Genomic DNA, 14726 nt, shown 5'->3' on the forward strand with positions numbered 1-14726 from the left:
TTTTTCTCAAAATTCTCACGCGAGCGAAGCCCCGGGCAACGTCTATTAGCCTGTAATTTAGATACAGATGGAATGGACAGAAGTCGTATTGTACCTACTGCTTATAGTACATATATACAGTATCACGTTTTTACACTTCACGGGGTAGACAGAGCCAAGAGTTGCGAGATTTGAAAGCCAAGGTTAGCTGTATGATGAGCTTATTGGTGGAATTGAGATTCTAAGTTCAAGTCAATCCCTTGTGGTACTATTTACTTTTTATGATAATTGGATATTTGACTGGGTAAAATATAAAATGTATGAAGGTATTTAAATAACCAAACACGATAATGAATTGTTACTTTAATTGATCAGTCAGAGATTTACTATTTTTTCGGTTTCATTAAAGTACCTACCTATGTTAGAAATACTTTTTGACTCCAAAATCCGCGACGTCACAATACATTACTGTCATACAAGCTCCATATTAAATTTCATTTTTTAACATAAGATAAAAGTAACTGATTTGACTAGTTGGAGAATAGCCAATTGGTTAGATTGGATGTCAACAAGCACCTTGTCTACTCGTATATTGGATTTTATAGTACTATATGTATATGTAACTGAACTAAAGTAGGTAAGTATATTAATTTTACGCAGTCTTTTCAGTCTGTTCGCTAAAATGTTAAACAATTATTTGAGTTATACCATTTTTATTGTTTGCCTATAAAAAAACCACAGTATACATTTTATTAGAACAGTAATTAAGTAAGTAAACGTAATCCAATGAAACTTTTATAGCGCTTATAGTAAAATGAACGCATAAACTGAGGTGATATAATTTTTGCCGCACGCAATATTTTTTCAGCAATAATTTCTAACCTGTGACGGTTTTATTAATGGACTTTATGCTACCAAGATAAGGGTCAAAATCGATTGTGATGTATGGAGCATTTTAATTGGTCAGTTTTCGCTTCGTGATGTTCGTGACTCGTGACACACTGTATTACTGGATGAAGTGCAGATTTTTAAATGGATTTCATTTGAAACTAATATACCTACATATATCGGATACTTTGACAGTATTCTGTAACATGTATATGTATATATATTTTATTCATATTTTGATGTTTACTGGACTAGGCTGTGACTGTACGCAGTGCAGTGCAAAAAACTATGGCTTGAAGCACGGAATATAGATAATTCCCTTCCGTTGGGTTAATGTCTGTTGCGCCGATTATTCTTCATCTGTGCTATGGAAGTCGGGTGTAGACTTAGTTTTACTTTTTTCAACATACATAAGTGATATAAAACATCCTAAATTGAATAAATAATTCAAAATTTGAATGCGACCAACGGCTATTTATTTACCCTACCCTATATATGGAAAACGATTTTGGCAAAAACAAAACACTATGGTTATCCACGTTAGTACTAAAATATAAAAATAAACTACTTAGTACTGGCCGTTATGAAGTTCATAATGTTAATGATTTTTGTAACCTTCTGTATGATGTAATGATGCAATAACCCCATGTAATGTGTTTAGATATTAAACTGAGTTTGATGGCAGCGGCAGATGCTCCTTCTTTTTGATTGGATTCTGCCGGCTCGAATATAATAACTGCCAATCGTAAAGCCTGTCTAGTTTACTCATTTTTCTGATCTCGTAAAGGGAATCAGCATTTGAAATGTACATTCCTTTTTTATTGATGTTACAGTAATGGTAAGTAATAATTCTTTAGTAACAACAGAGAGAAATATACAGAAAATTAAATCCATGATGCTCTAATCGCTATTATTGAGTATTATACAAATCTGTGACCATATTTTGTTTGCCTATCTGATGGAAAGTGGTCACCACAGCCTATCTCGTCAGCCACACCACGCGCTTTGCCGACCATGAATGTATCTTTTCACGCCCTTTTTGTATAACTCTATGTTGTATTATTGTAGGGAAAACTATGTTTTTAAAATCTATGGTAATATATATTTATTTAATTTCTACTGGAGCTAATGGAAAAAGTAACTTCTCGATCTAAATATTTTTGTAAAGTGGTGGAAATAGAATTGGTAATAATAAACTCGGTATATAAAAATTACCAAAATTAATTTTGCGATAGGTTTCATATGAAAGTTACAGAAAAAGTCAAACTTTTTTTTGGGTTAATTTATTTAGTCCCTAAGGGACCGAATATTTAACCAAACTTTCGTTACACATTTGTTATTATTTTTTTTCAAGAAAATCAAATTAACTTCGTGAAAACTCAGTGTTCTGCGTCAATCTACTCGTCCCCAACTTTTGTCCGCGCGTCACCCGCGCCCGGTGATTAATGGTCCGCCATCTTGGATTTCGGTCCAAAATCCTCGTTGTCATTTCCTGTTCCCGTTGCGAAAACACTTATTATCAGATTCATTTGTTTACGTTGGAAAAAAATGGACCGGGCAGATGTTCCATGAATTCGTGTTGTCGTTATGAAATATCAATTAAATTATGCTCATAAACTGATAAACTTGCTAGACTGACACGCAATAAAAAAATGCTCGATTAATATATTTTTTGCCATCGCCTTTGACCTCTTTTTGCATAAATCAAATTGAGTATAAATACTAAGTGAGATTAAACATCATACCACCTTATTTGCCCAATAAATTACCTATAAGTATGATCCTTAATATATAATGTCTTTTTATTTCTTTTTACCTAAATAATTAGTCTAATATCATAATGTTTTTTCTTCCTTTTATTATATAATACTGTAATAGCAAATAAAAAAAAAAAAAAAATAAAAATGTTTATTGGGTAACTCAATGTTCACAATTTTGCTAGTTGTGGGTGCCACCTTTTAAGCAAGATATGCTTGTGCCAGGCGACACCGCTCTCTAATATCTAAGTATTTTATAATTAGTGAACCTAAGTACACGAATTTACAATAAAAGAAGGGTGTAAAGTATTCTAAAAATATAATAAATAAATAATTACATATAAATCAAATATTAACAACGTAAATAAATACAAACAGATAAGATAGATTATAATAATAGATAATAATATTAAGGTGTAATAAATATAAAAAGTATATAATGCTATATAGAGGAGGTGCTGATAAACGCCTCAAGTTCGTCATAAGTTTTATCTTTTAGCCATGATAATAACATTGACTTACACTCAACGAATGATTTGTTGTAAATGTAGATATTTTTATTTATTTTATTGTAAATAATAGCAGCTCGAGACTCTAACTGCGACGCAGCGAATTGAGTATTCACTGGGAGGATGGTAGCGACTGCTGTTTTCCTTCTTCTTCCTCTCCCAGCAACATCACTAGTAAAGGGTAGGGTTTTGTGTTTATTTAATATTAGTTTTAATATATATAACTTTCGAACCGAGAGGAGATCACTATATACGTACAAATCAGTTGTTGGACAAAGACGTTTTTTAAAATACATGACTTTTAGTAATGTTCTTTGTGCCCTTTCAGCTTCAAGAAAACGTGTCTTTAGTGCACCACCCCAGACTCGAATACAGTATGTTATCACAGATTGAACAAGTGCCACATAAATGTTATTCAAAATTAATTTTGATGCAATATGCCGAAGTGTCTTGAATATCCAAACAAACTTTCGGATCCTAGCAGTCACTTGTTCAATTTGAGGATACCAAGACAGACGTTCATCTACAATGATACCTAAATATTTTGTTTGTGTAACTCTAGTTATAGTAGGGCAGATACAGTTTGTGTTTACTAAATTATCACATGTGTGGATTTTTAAACTAAAGTTAACAGGTGGTCGCGTTTTACTACTAATAAAGTGGCAAAGGTAATTAGTTTTACTAGTATTCAGAGTAAGTAGATTAAGTTTTAACCAAACGGCTACCTTAGTCAGACCCTCCTCCGCATTTACTAGGGCATCATTCCACGTTGAGCCAGTAAACACGATAGCGGTATCATCGGCGTATGTAAAGATTGTACCATCTTTAAGTGACATATTACACAGGTCATTTATGTAAACAAGGAAAAGTGTAGGACCTAATACACTTCCCTGTGGTACGCCGCAAGTTACCTCTGTGCTGTCACTGATGATACCACCACCGAGTTTCACTCTTTGGGTTCTTCCAGACAGGTAATCCCTAAATAAAGACTGCTGTTTCCCTCTTATACCGATCTTTTCTAACTTTTGCAGAAGAATTGATACAGATACTGTATCAAACGCTTTTTTTAAATCCAAAAAGCAAGATATGCTTTTGACACCATTATCTAAATTCTTGGTAACGGTCGAGGTGAGAGATGAGACAGCGTCTTCAGTTGAGACTCCATTCCTAAATCCGAATTGTGAATTAGATAAAATTTTGTATTTGTTCAAATAATTTATAAGTCTACCGTTTAATATTTTTTCTAAAATTTTTGCTAAAACCGTAATTACTGAGATCGGCCTATAGTTATTAACGTCATCAACATCTCCACCTTTATGGATAGGGGTGACAATAGACGTTTTAAGAACTGTTGGGAAGGTACTGGTTTCAAAACATACATTGACCAGATGCACAATTATAGGCGAGATATAATTACACGTATATTGGATGAATCTTGTGGAGATATTATCCCAGCCTGGCGCACTATCTGGCTTTAAATTTCTTATGATAGCGACTACTTCCGCTATGTCTGTTTCTAATAGGGTAAAAGATTGGGGTTGACCAGGTAGAGTTCGGATGTAATTATCTATTTCTGCTGAGGTAGTGTGAGAACTAAGTATATCATTAGCCAAATTTTTACCAATATTAGTAAAAAAGTCATTTACATAATTGGCAGATTCAAGCGGGGTGGGTTTTATATTTGATAATTCTGTAAAAGAGCTTTTATTTTTTGCAGTATAAGTTAGTTTTTTAATGTTTTGCCAGAGTTGTTTGTTATTTTTAAGTGAATTATTTATCAAATTTCTCTCATAATTTCTTTTCGTTTTTTTAATTAAATTATTCAAAAAATTTCTGTACCTAGTGAATGTTATTTTCTTTGTTATATTTTCAGGATCGATATTTGATTGTTTTTGCAATTTATTTCTATTATGAATACATCTTAAGATTCCTTTCGTCATCCATGGTTTTATTGTGCGTTGATTTTTTGCGATCCTGGTAGTTTTAGAGTTCTCCTTTATCGATTCTATTATATTTTGTGTGAGGTTAAAGGCAATGATATTGGGGTAAATAACAAATAAATAATAAATAAAATAATCCATTTATATTTGTCCATAAATTTCTACTAGAGCAAATAGTTCTTAATATTTATTATTGATCAGATAATTGTATACTTTTGTATATTTAGACGAAATTCCCTCTCACCACACCGACGTCAGATAGTGACGTGACGGGATTTGGCAAAGATAAAAGATATAATCTTCTTGCCCTTGGTCATACGTCACCTGTCACTTAGTTCTCCCTAGGGGAACTAGTCATTTGTCATTTGTTTACGTTGGAAAAAATGAAAATCATTAGTTTATTTCACCCTGAACCAGCGATTGTGATACCATTTGGTCTCAGGTATGTCTGTGACATGCAAGTGAGATAACAACTCTGTGTCTCATCTTCACGGGTTCCTAGTTGCTGTGACGCCGTGAAGTCCGGTGTCAGCCACGTATTTCGCGTGGAAATAAATACGCACATTTTGCTCTGTGTGCGCAGTGTGATTTTGCTACTTAAATCTCACCATCGAGTGGATTCATGCAGTTAACCAATCACAGTGCACCATTGTGACGCAATGGGCAACTACATCGAATCGATTCGATAGTGAGGAGCGAAATGCAAATCCGCACTCCGCCCTCAGATCTGTTTCACTTTCACGTCGCATTTATATACATAATTACATAGATGTTTATTATTCAATAGGAATATAAAAGGGAAAAAAAATACCATAATCTCTCAGTGGGAATACGCCTTTATCGGGTCTGACTGTTCGCGTGAGCGTGCACGTAGGTACCAGTGAAGTGTTGTATTATATTGGACTGACTCTGATACTGGCTGGGTAGCGTACGTATGTACGTATGCGTACTATCCATACAATCTACGCTAATATTTTATTTGTCAGCGAAAATTTTAATTGGCCGTATCTTCTTTTGTTGTTTAAGTTCTACTCATGTTATTAGCTGCAAGGTATTGCATACGTATTCTAAGCTTAGCTTAGGTAACTCTAAGCCTTTGCTTGTAGCTCTACCTGCGGTAGACTATGTTTGAATTGGTCAATAACATTGTCTATTCCAGTTTAGACTTGAAAACGTAGCAGATAAATAGGAAAGTCTGCCTATTTATTGTATTAATACACGGAAGTTTGTATTTACCTCGTGTCATTGACAGTCCCGACTTTACAGCCGCAGGGAATAAGCTTTGACTGGCACAAACATATGTTCGTTTAGTTGCATCGGTTTACTTGATCTGTATGCTTTGGCGCTTGAGAACATAAAGGGTTATTCCGAGTTTATCTTGTGTTGCTTTAAAACCAGAAACTTACTACTATAGTTGGATAAAACATGATATGCGCTTCGAATGTAAGGAATTAATATAGTACCTTTTCTAATGTATTACTTATTAATAAAACGAAAGCGAGATTCTTAATTTAAATAAAAGATTATTTGAAAAAGAGAAAAGATACACACAGCGTCACAGGACCGCTTTATTTTTAATAGCTTTTGCATGTGGCTTAGCCCGCGTGAATTTCTATGCGAAATCGGAACAGACACGATTTTTTCGTAAATACTTTCACCCCCTATTATATTTATTTGAAGGTTAATTTTCGTATAAAATATCTTAATAAAGTAGCCTATATTTCTACAGGGGTCTGTAACGTCGTCCAGCAAATTTCAACAAATTCGGACCAGCGGTTTAGCCTCCAAAGCGTAACAGAAAGACAGATAGACAGACTTTCGCATTTATAATATTAGTATATGGTAGTATGTATTAGGTTGTTTATATAACACACTAACAATAATCCTTTTTACTGACCGATAATTTTCTTCAAGCCATAAAATTTTTCGATGCCAAACTCAGTTGGAATTTTTAAATTCCCATCCTCGATAGGGAAGCCATTTATCATAGTTTCCCGCAATTTGGATCAAACATAAGACTTCTGCAACGGCTAATAGCAGTTATGTGTGAGCCAAAATTAGAAAATCCGATTTCTGTTTACCATTATATATTATCACAAACGTTCCATGTTTGTGTATAGTTAGTAGTTTGTTATGTTACGACCTCGATACCCCGACTTGCTTCAAACTTGAGTCACTGTTGCTATAAATTTGCTGAGGTATTCCCCTCAGAGCAATGGTTTGAATAACTCCGATAGAAATTGTTTATAGCTATTACATTTGAAAGCATTTTCATACAATTAATTATTTATTTATAAATTGTGTTCTTTCATGTCAAAACGAAACAATGAATTTAATAGCTTACAAAGTGAATATGGGATTATAAAGTGAAACAAATTTAAATAATTCAACGGTTTTTGTTGTGACTAAAATTATATTTATATGTACTGTAGCTGCCAGAATAACAGGCAAATTGAATAAGAATTTTATATAAATCCGAGGGCGAAGTAAGGAAATTGATCTATATAATATTAGTATGGATTATATTTTGTCCAGCTCGGTAGTTTCTATTTCCCACTAAAAGAGTCGCTGTTCTGAGAGGAACACCACAACCAGCACACACTAGTTACATATGGCATATTGAGAGTAACCTTCTTGCAGGGTTGTAAATAGTTTCTGGTATTTCCTAAATGCAATTTGTGAGCTGCAGTTGTATTTTAACCAGGCTAGGATTGAGTTTTTACTGCAGTTTGGGCTTTTATTATTGCATAAACGAATGCTTATTGACAAAGTGGCACATTAATGAGTCGCTTTGTGTTCTATTATTTTACAATTTGAAAATGACTATTTGAATTATTATGATGTTTAATTGTAAAATTTCGAGTTTTTTGTCTTTAAATGTTTTAGCAAATCTACTATTCGACTTTCTTAAAAGAGTTCTTGGCACAATTTATAGTTATCAATTCCAATTCGGATATAGACGTCTAAGTACCCCGTACAACGTTTAAATGGAATCAATATTTCTTTTCAACATTGTCTATATAACATCTACTATTCCTTCACAAATAACAAATAATATATAATAAGTATAAAAGTTGACATTTCAAAATAATCAAAACGAAATTTTGTGTCAAACACACACATCTGAATAACATACTAAATTATATATTTCAAAAGAAACTCATCCACATCCAGGAAAACTCTTCGATAATAAAAGTTCATTCAATTTCACTAATATGACAGTTGACGTGAAAATAGATTTTACCCAATACTTTAGCGCGAAGAACGCTTAATAAATCTGATAAAAAGGTTGAGATCTGTAACCAACTAAAGTCAAACCAAGCTCATACTTTCCTTAAGACGAACTTTGAAGTCAATTAGTATTATCAGGGAGTGCAATTGGTGAAACCCCTAGGAAACGAAACGTTTCTTTGTGTGCATTTTTAATTAAACTTTAAGCGGATCTCGGGTCGTTGAGTAACGAAGAAAATATGATACTCGTACTTGTATTGAAATATTTAAAAAGTAAACTGATGTATGTAAATACTTTATGGTATTGGATAATAATCCGATTTATGCGAAGGCGAGTTCATTAAATGAAATTCTAGTTCATCGTGTAATGATTTCGCACGAGCGATTGGGTGGATTCGAAAGAGTCTTGTTTCGTCTTAAATACTTGAATAAAAATAATAATAAATATCTGAAAAAGAAGCCTATGTTACTGTTGAAGGTTTCGCCTATCTCTGTGCCAAGTTTCATAAAAACTTTCTAGTAATTTTAGAGTTCATTCATAACAAACAAAAATACAAATGTTTTCTCTTTATAATATTAGTATTGAAAAAGCCTTCTCCAAACAGTTTTACTTCCTGTGACGCCAGTAACAGTGCTTTCAGATAAAGTCAGCCTTCTGTACTCATTTAACTTGGACCGCTCCGATTTCATTCGATTGTTTCTTTTCATTTGTTATGATTGAATCTTTGACATTTTAGAAATTGTAAAACTTATTGAAATTCATTCAAAGCAACATCCTACTAATATTATAAAGGCGAATGTTTATGTGTGTATGTTTGTGGCTCTTTTACGCAAAATCTACTGGACGGATTGTTATGAAATTTGGTACACGGGTAACCCCGGGTCGTAGCTGGTTTATTTATTGATGTTAAGTGAGACTAGATAAAAATCACCATTCCAATTCTCTAATCAACTTGGGGTGATATACATCACTTATTGACGTCAAAACATTTACTTTATGTTAATTTTGAACAATTTGGTTTCTGCTCTAGAATGGGATCACCTAATTATTCTCCCGTGGATATCGTACAAGGCGAGATGGAAAACCCTTGAGAACTAATAGGCGATCAAAGCATTCCTAGAGAGGGCTGACGTTAGGCAGACGGCTGGTAGTAAAATCACAGTCAAATCTTTATAAATGAAACGTTTATTTTTTTTAGTGGACGCGCTGGCTTGCGGGACGTCACAGACAAGAATTATGCCAGTAACAAGCAAGACAAAAAATTAAAGTTTTGGGAATACATTCAATTTTTATAGCTTTTAATATTCCTTCCATTTTATTCAAACAGGTTTTATTAAACGAAAATTTGCTTTATTAGTGTATATATAGACATTGATTAACTAACTATGATATACATAAATATTCCTCATTAGTGTGTATGTGTGTCTGTTTATTGCTGAACGGATTTAGGATGGAATATTGGTGCCTCTTGACATTTTGAGTCATCAAAGCTCCGTAATCATATTAGTACTCGAGAAAATGGAGATCACAAGAGCATATTGCTATCTAATATATTGATTTTCGAACGCAGGTTAATTTTTTAATCAATACACACGCATGTTCATTTGTTCAGTACATTAATACAACAGCTTCCAAAAGTAGTTAATAGTGAACGAAGGAAGTAAAAAAAAAAACGAATTTTCATACTAAGTCCGATCAGCTGATCAACCAAATTGTATAGAAGATTCATTAGAAACCAGCTATCCATACGACATTTCACAAAATAGAATATTCTTATTTCATAGAATATTCTTATTTCATAGAATATTCTTATTTCATAGAATATTCTTATTTCATAGAATATTCTTAAATTACTGCACCGGGAAGACCTAGTTACTATATAGCTTACTATATAGTACATTTTTAATAGCTTCCCCATAAAAAAAATACGTCATTCTCTTTATAGTTGCTGAAACTTAATTTTGACCACACTTATGTGCTTGTACAGTTAACCTGCATGACAAGCCATGCTGCATCTTAATAGGTTAGTAAAAGAGACGAGTTTCCAATGAAATTGGGTTTTGATGTTCTGTTTATTCAACTTGCATATGGCTTTGCAGGCGTCGTAAAACGATAATTCGATTTGCGAACTTTAATGTTTTCATGATGATGGAATTCATAATTCAGCCAGTAATAAACAGCCATTTCATTTCATTATGTAAGGCCATTGAATAAAAAACAATTAATTAATCGTTCTTTTTTGAAAGAATAAAATTTAAATTGGAACTAGTTTTAGTCTTGTATTACAGCATTTTTAATACCGTTTACAAGCGGTCCGTTCCAGCTTTGCTCGAGTAAAATTATAATAAATTATACACCTTGCGTAGTTTTAAAGATCTAAACATACATAGGGACAGACAGACAGCGGGAAGCCACTTTGTGCTTTTGCGAAGACGGGACGAGCCGTTAGCTAATAATATCACTAGTCCCATTTTAAAATATTGGAATGAATGTGTCACTAGTACCATGATGGGTTGACTGATATATTTTTAAATCACTAATTCTAAAAAAATGGAACTAATCTATCAAGTAGCGTCGTTTGTACCCTATAACTCTCGTCGGAGTAAGTTAACTTGTCCGTAGACCATTAGTAATTAAATAAAACAAGGTGCGGACCGATTTATGGAGCCCTAGGGCGCCGTTGCTCCGCTCGCAGCCTTTAAATAAACATGAGAAAAACCACTGAAGAAAAACTTGAAGTTTCTTGTGTTGAGGTCCGCTCGCACATTATGGCATAATTGTCTATGCCTAATATGTCTGTATGTATGTTTATCAATGTCAAATTACATTAATTTTGTATAGTGCATGCGCGATTGGATAAGATAAATTATAATTGCCAATATTGTATCTAATATTTTATAATATAAGATACAATATTGGCACGGTGATCAAAATTGGAAACATAAGAAAGTCAAATTGATAAATAAAATTTTTCAACAGTTGCGATGCCTACATTAAACCGGATGCAAAAATATTTTTTTCGCCCCTGTAACCCGATCAGACTTGCATGTGAGCGAACAGTAATTTTTAATTTTAATTTTAGATATGGTTATCTAAAAATTTTAATTACTTAAACCAAAAAATAAGAACAGTAGTACCAAAATTTTTCGTTGATAAGTTTTTAGGGAGAGGCCCTGCTCTAAACTGTGAAAATAAAGTCCGACCTTCGGGACTGCTCGGACATCGAAGGACTAAAGTAAGGGTTTGGCATTTCACTAATAGACTATATATATTGATTTCGTCATACACTTCTTACTATGGAGTTGAAGTGAGACGCAGCTAGCCAATCACATTGTGGAGTGGTTGTCGTTGCGTCACAATGTCGCGTTGTAATTGGTTAGCTGCGTCTCACTGAAATTCGACTTGCAAATAACAAAGTCGCACGTCAATCTAACGAAGAATAAAGGAGAAAATATCTAAACACACATGAAAAAAAAAAGAGTTCTTTTTCCATGATAAATACTTTTGTGAAATCTAGACTAATTTAAGAAAAGCCTTCTAGTCTAATCCCTGCCAATTTATGCTGGATTTTAGGGTAACTAAACACATGATCTAATGTTTGTGCACGGTTTGAATGTAAATTAATGCTGTCTGCATATATGAGACGCCTTTGAAGGCTCCGGAGCTCATCATACGATGCATAATTGATTCAAGACTCGAGTCTGGAGCCTAAATACTACTTGATTATGAATGCCTGGATAGATATAGGCGAACAAACATTTAATTTATTTGTTACTATTATATTCGGTAAAACATGTAGGTTTAATTAATTTTAACATTAATTTGTATATTCTTTTTGCGCAGAAAAGACGACTCTCTTGTTTCTGAGACAAAGATCTACTTAGTCACAGACCAGAGGAAGTACCTATTTTTGATTTTCAGTGGTAATTAAATCAAATTTATTTTTATGGTAGCTCTCTGGAAGATGATAAAAATGACATTTATTTATTCCAAGGAGATAACTCCATTTGTCGGCCACGTCCGGTTGGTAAACTTGGGGATTTATCTCGAGTCCAAGTTTGACTGGGCCCGAGACAGCTCCCAGGTGCAGTCTCTGTAACTATTGTAAGGAATAGAAATTTATAGTCCGGCGAACACGCGCACCGGGTCACACCGAAGTGTAATGCTGTTTGTAGAACTTTGGCGGTTTTAACGTACATTGCCCATTTTTCTTCGAGGTAAAAAAGGTAACTAGATTATATTCAAACATAAGCAAACGCGGACTCATCGCAAATTCGCATGTTTCCTGTCAATCTTTGGGTGGAAAGAGAAAAGATTATATGTATATGTTACAGCTATACCCCTAAGTGTCTCAGTTTTTTACACCTAGGTGTATAGCTTGGTTAAGTTCAGCTAGATTTAGGTTTAGCCGATTAAGGCTATTGCTATGAGCAGTCGGTTGCAGATAGTTAAATGTAGATTTAGAATTAGATTATTCTAAATCTACATTTAACTTATATATTACAAGATTAACACTGCTTATTTGTCCTCATTTATACAAAGCGGCGTTATTCGATGCAATGCGAAAATTCAAATACACCCTGCTCCGCTTTGTCGCAAAGAAGATTTTGATTGATTTATTGAATTAAATAATTGATAATTAAACTAAAATTAATTTCAGTCGTTCAGTAGGAAAGAAGATGCAAAAATTATGTTGATCACAAAACAAAACTGAGCGTGAGAATTGAGCATTGAGTCCTAATACTATTACAGAACGGTGTAAATGCATTCAGTTCAGACGTAGCATGTCAATTGGAGAATTTGGAATGCAAATCCTAGATCTGTTGGACCAGCTTTACAATGTATTTGTTGTACATCGATTTCAGGCCCTGCTTTGCTTATATCATGTTTTGAATACAGAAAGATATACATGTTATTATATATGTAGGTATTTTATGTAAGTCGACGTTGGTCTTGTGTGGTTTGGGCCCAGTAAAATGTGAACTGATTTATCTTAATCAAATAAATTCATCGACTGTGTATAAGTTGTTTGAAACAAAATGGTTGCTGTATAAAAATATCTAGTTTTGTATAAATGCCGTCCTGGTCACGTCATATAGTATAGCTTATCTAGTTAGTGTAGACTTATTTTATTTTCCGTTCGGAAACAGGCAGAGGTATAGCGGAACTATAATAATAATTTTATTCACCAAAAAAGTACAATAGTTTAACAGAATTGTTTTAGAAGGTAGATTTACAATTTACAACTGCTTACCCTACTCGTCTGGCTCAGCCCCAAAACTTCCGTTACAATAATGGCAATGAGCCGTCTCTCATTTGTATCTACTTCGTGTGATTTAGACAAAAACATTCAAGACGGAGACAATCGCTCTCGAATCGGACGCCATCGCCAGTATCTATGCTCTTCGCGGATCTTATCATTGCTCGGGAACGAGTATCGTCAACACGACGTCCATTTCTTAAAACGGGCCATGAAATAAGATACTCCTAAAGCTTATAAACAGTTTGCAAAATACATTAAACATTTATTTGTCAAACATAGCTGTATAATGATATAGATGTTACGTTATTTGATATAGAACGTTATGTAATAGCAAAACTGCTATGCGCATATAAATATTGTCACTTGTTTATCACTTTTGTGATAATAATTACAACAATCTATAAATTTACTATTTAACCAATGCACGATAATGACAACGATTTATAAATACATTATGTAACCAATGCCAAATAAAAATTGCAGATTAATTAAAAATAAAGAGTCATTCTAGTCATGCTCACCTTACATTGTCATGTAAACCAAACGTGTGTACAAAATTTCAGCTAAATCGGTTGACAATAAGTACTAAATTAAAAACAATCAAGGAACCGATTTCGAAGTTACCGGTATTATCACGTCTGCTAGAAATGAGCTGTCAATTTCCAAACGTAGCTCAGAACACTCTCGATATAATTCTCTTTCAAATAACAAAAACTAGATCAAAATCGGTTCAGCCGTTTGATAGACATACGTTTAACTTATAATTCCTTCTGTCGTCGGGAGTTAAAAATGCTTCTGCTTCAACATTGAGTTACAATATTTCAGAGGAACATACATACATACACAGATTTTACAATACTTCTAGTAACATATACTTACATAGGTACATTGCAAGTTAAATAAAAGTGTTTAACAAAGAAAATATCACGATTCTATCGCAATTTGAAAATATAATTTTAATCAACTTTGTAGAATAAAAAAATATGTTTTTTTTACAACGAAAACGTATTTTTAGTGGCCAGCAATTTTTCGCGCCTCCACCCCCATTTACTGGGGTGAGGGGGAAGTTGCACTGAAAAATAAAAGGTACACGAACAAAATGAACAAGTATTGCTGTGTTGACACAGGCTCTTACGAAACATTGTTAAAATTAAAGCA

Source organism: Plodia interpunctella, chromosome 7 (assembly GCF_027563975.2).
Source record: "Plodia interpunctella isolate USDA-ARS_2022_Savannah chromosome 7, ilPloInte3.2, whole genome shotgun sequence".
In the NCBI taxonomy this organism is placed as follows: domain Eukaryota; kingdom Metazoa; phylum Arthropoda; class Insecta; order Lepidoptera; family Pyralidae; genus Plodia; species Plodia interpunctella.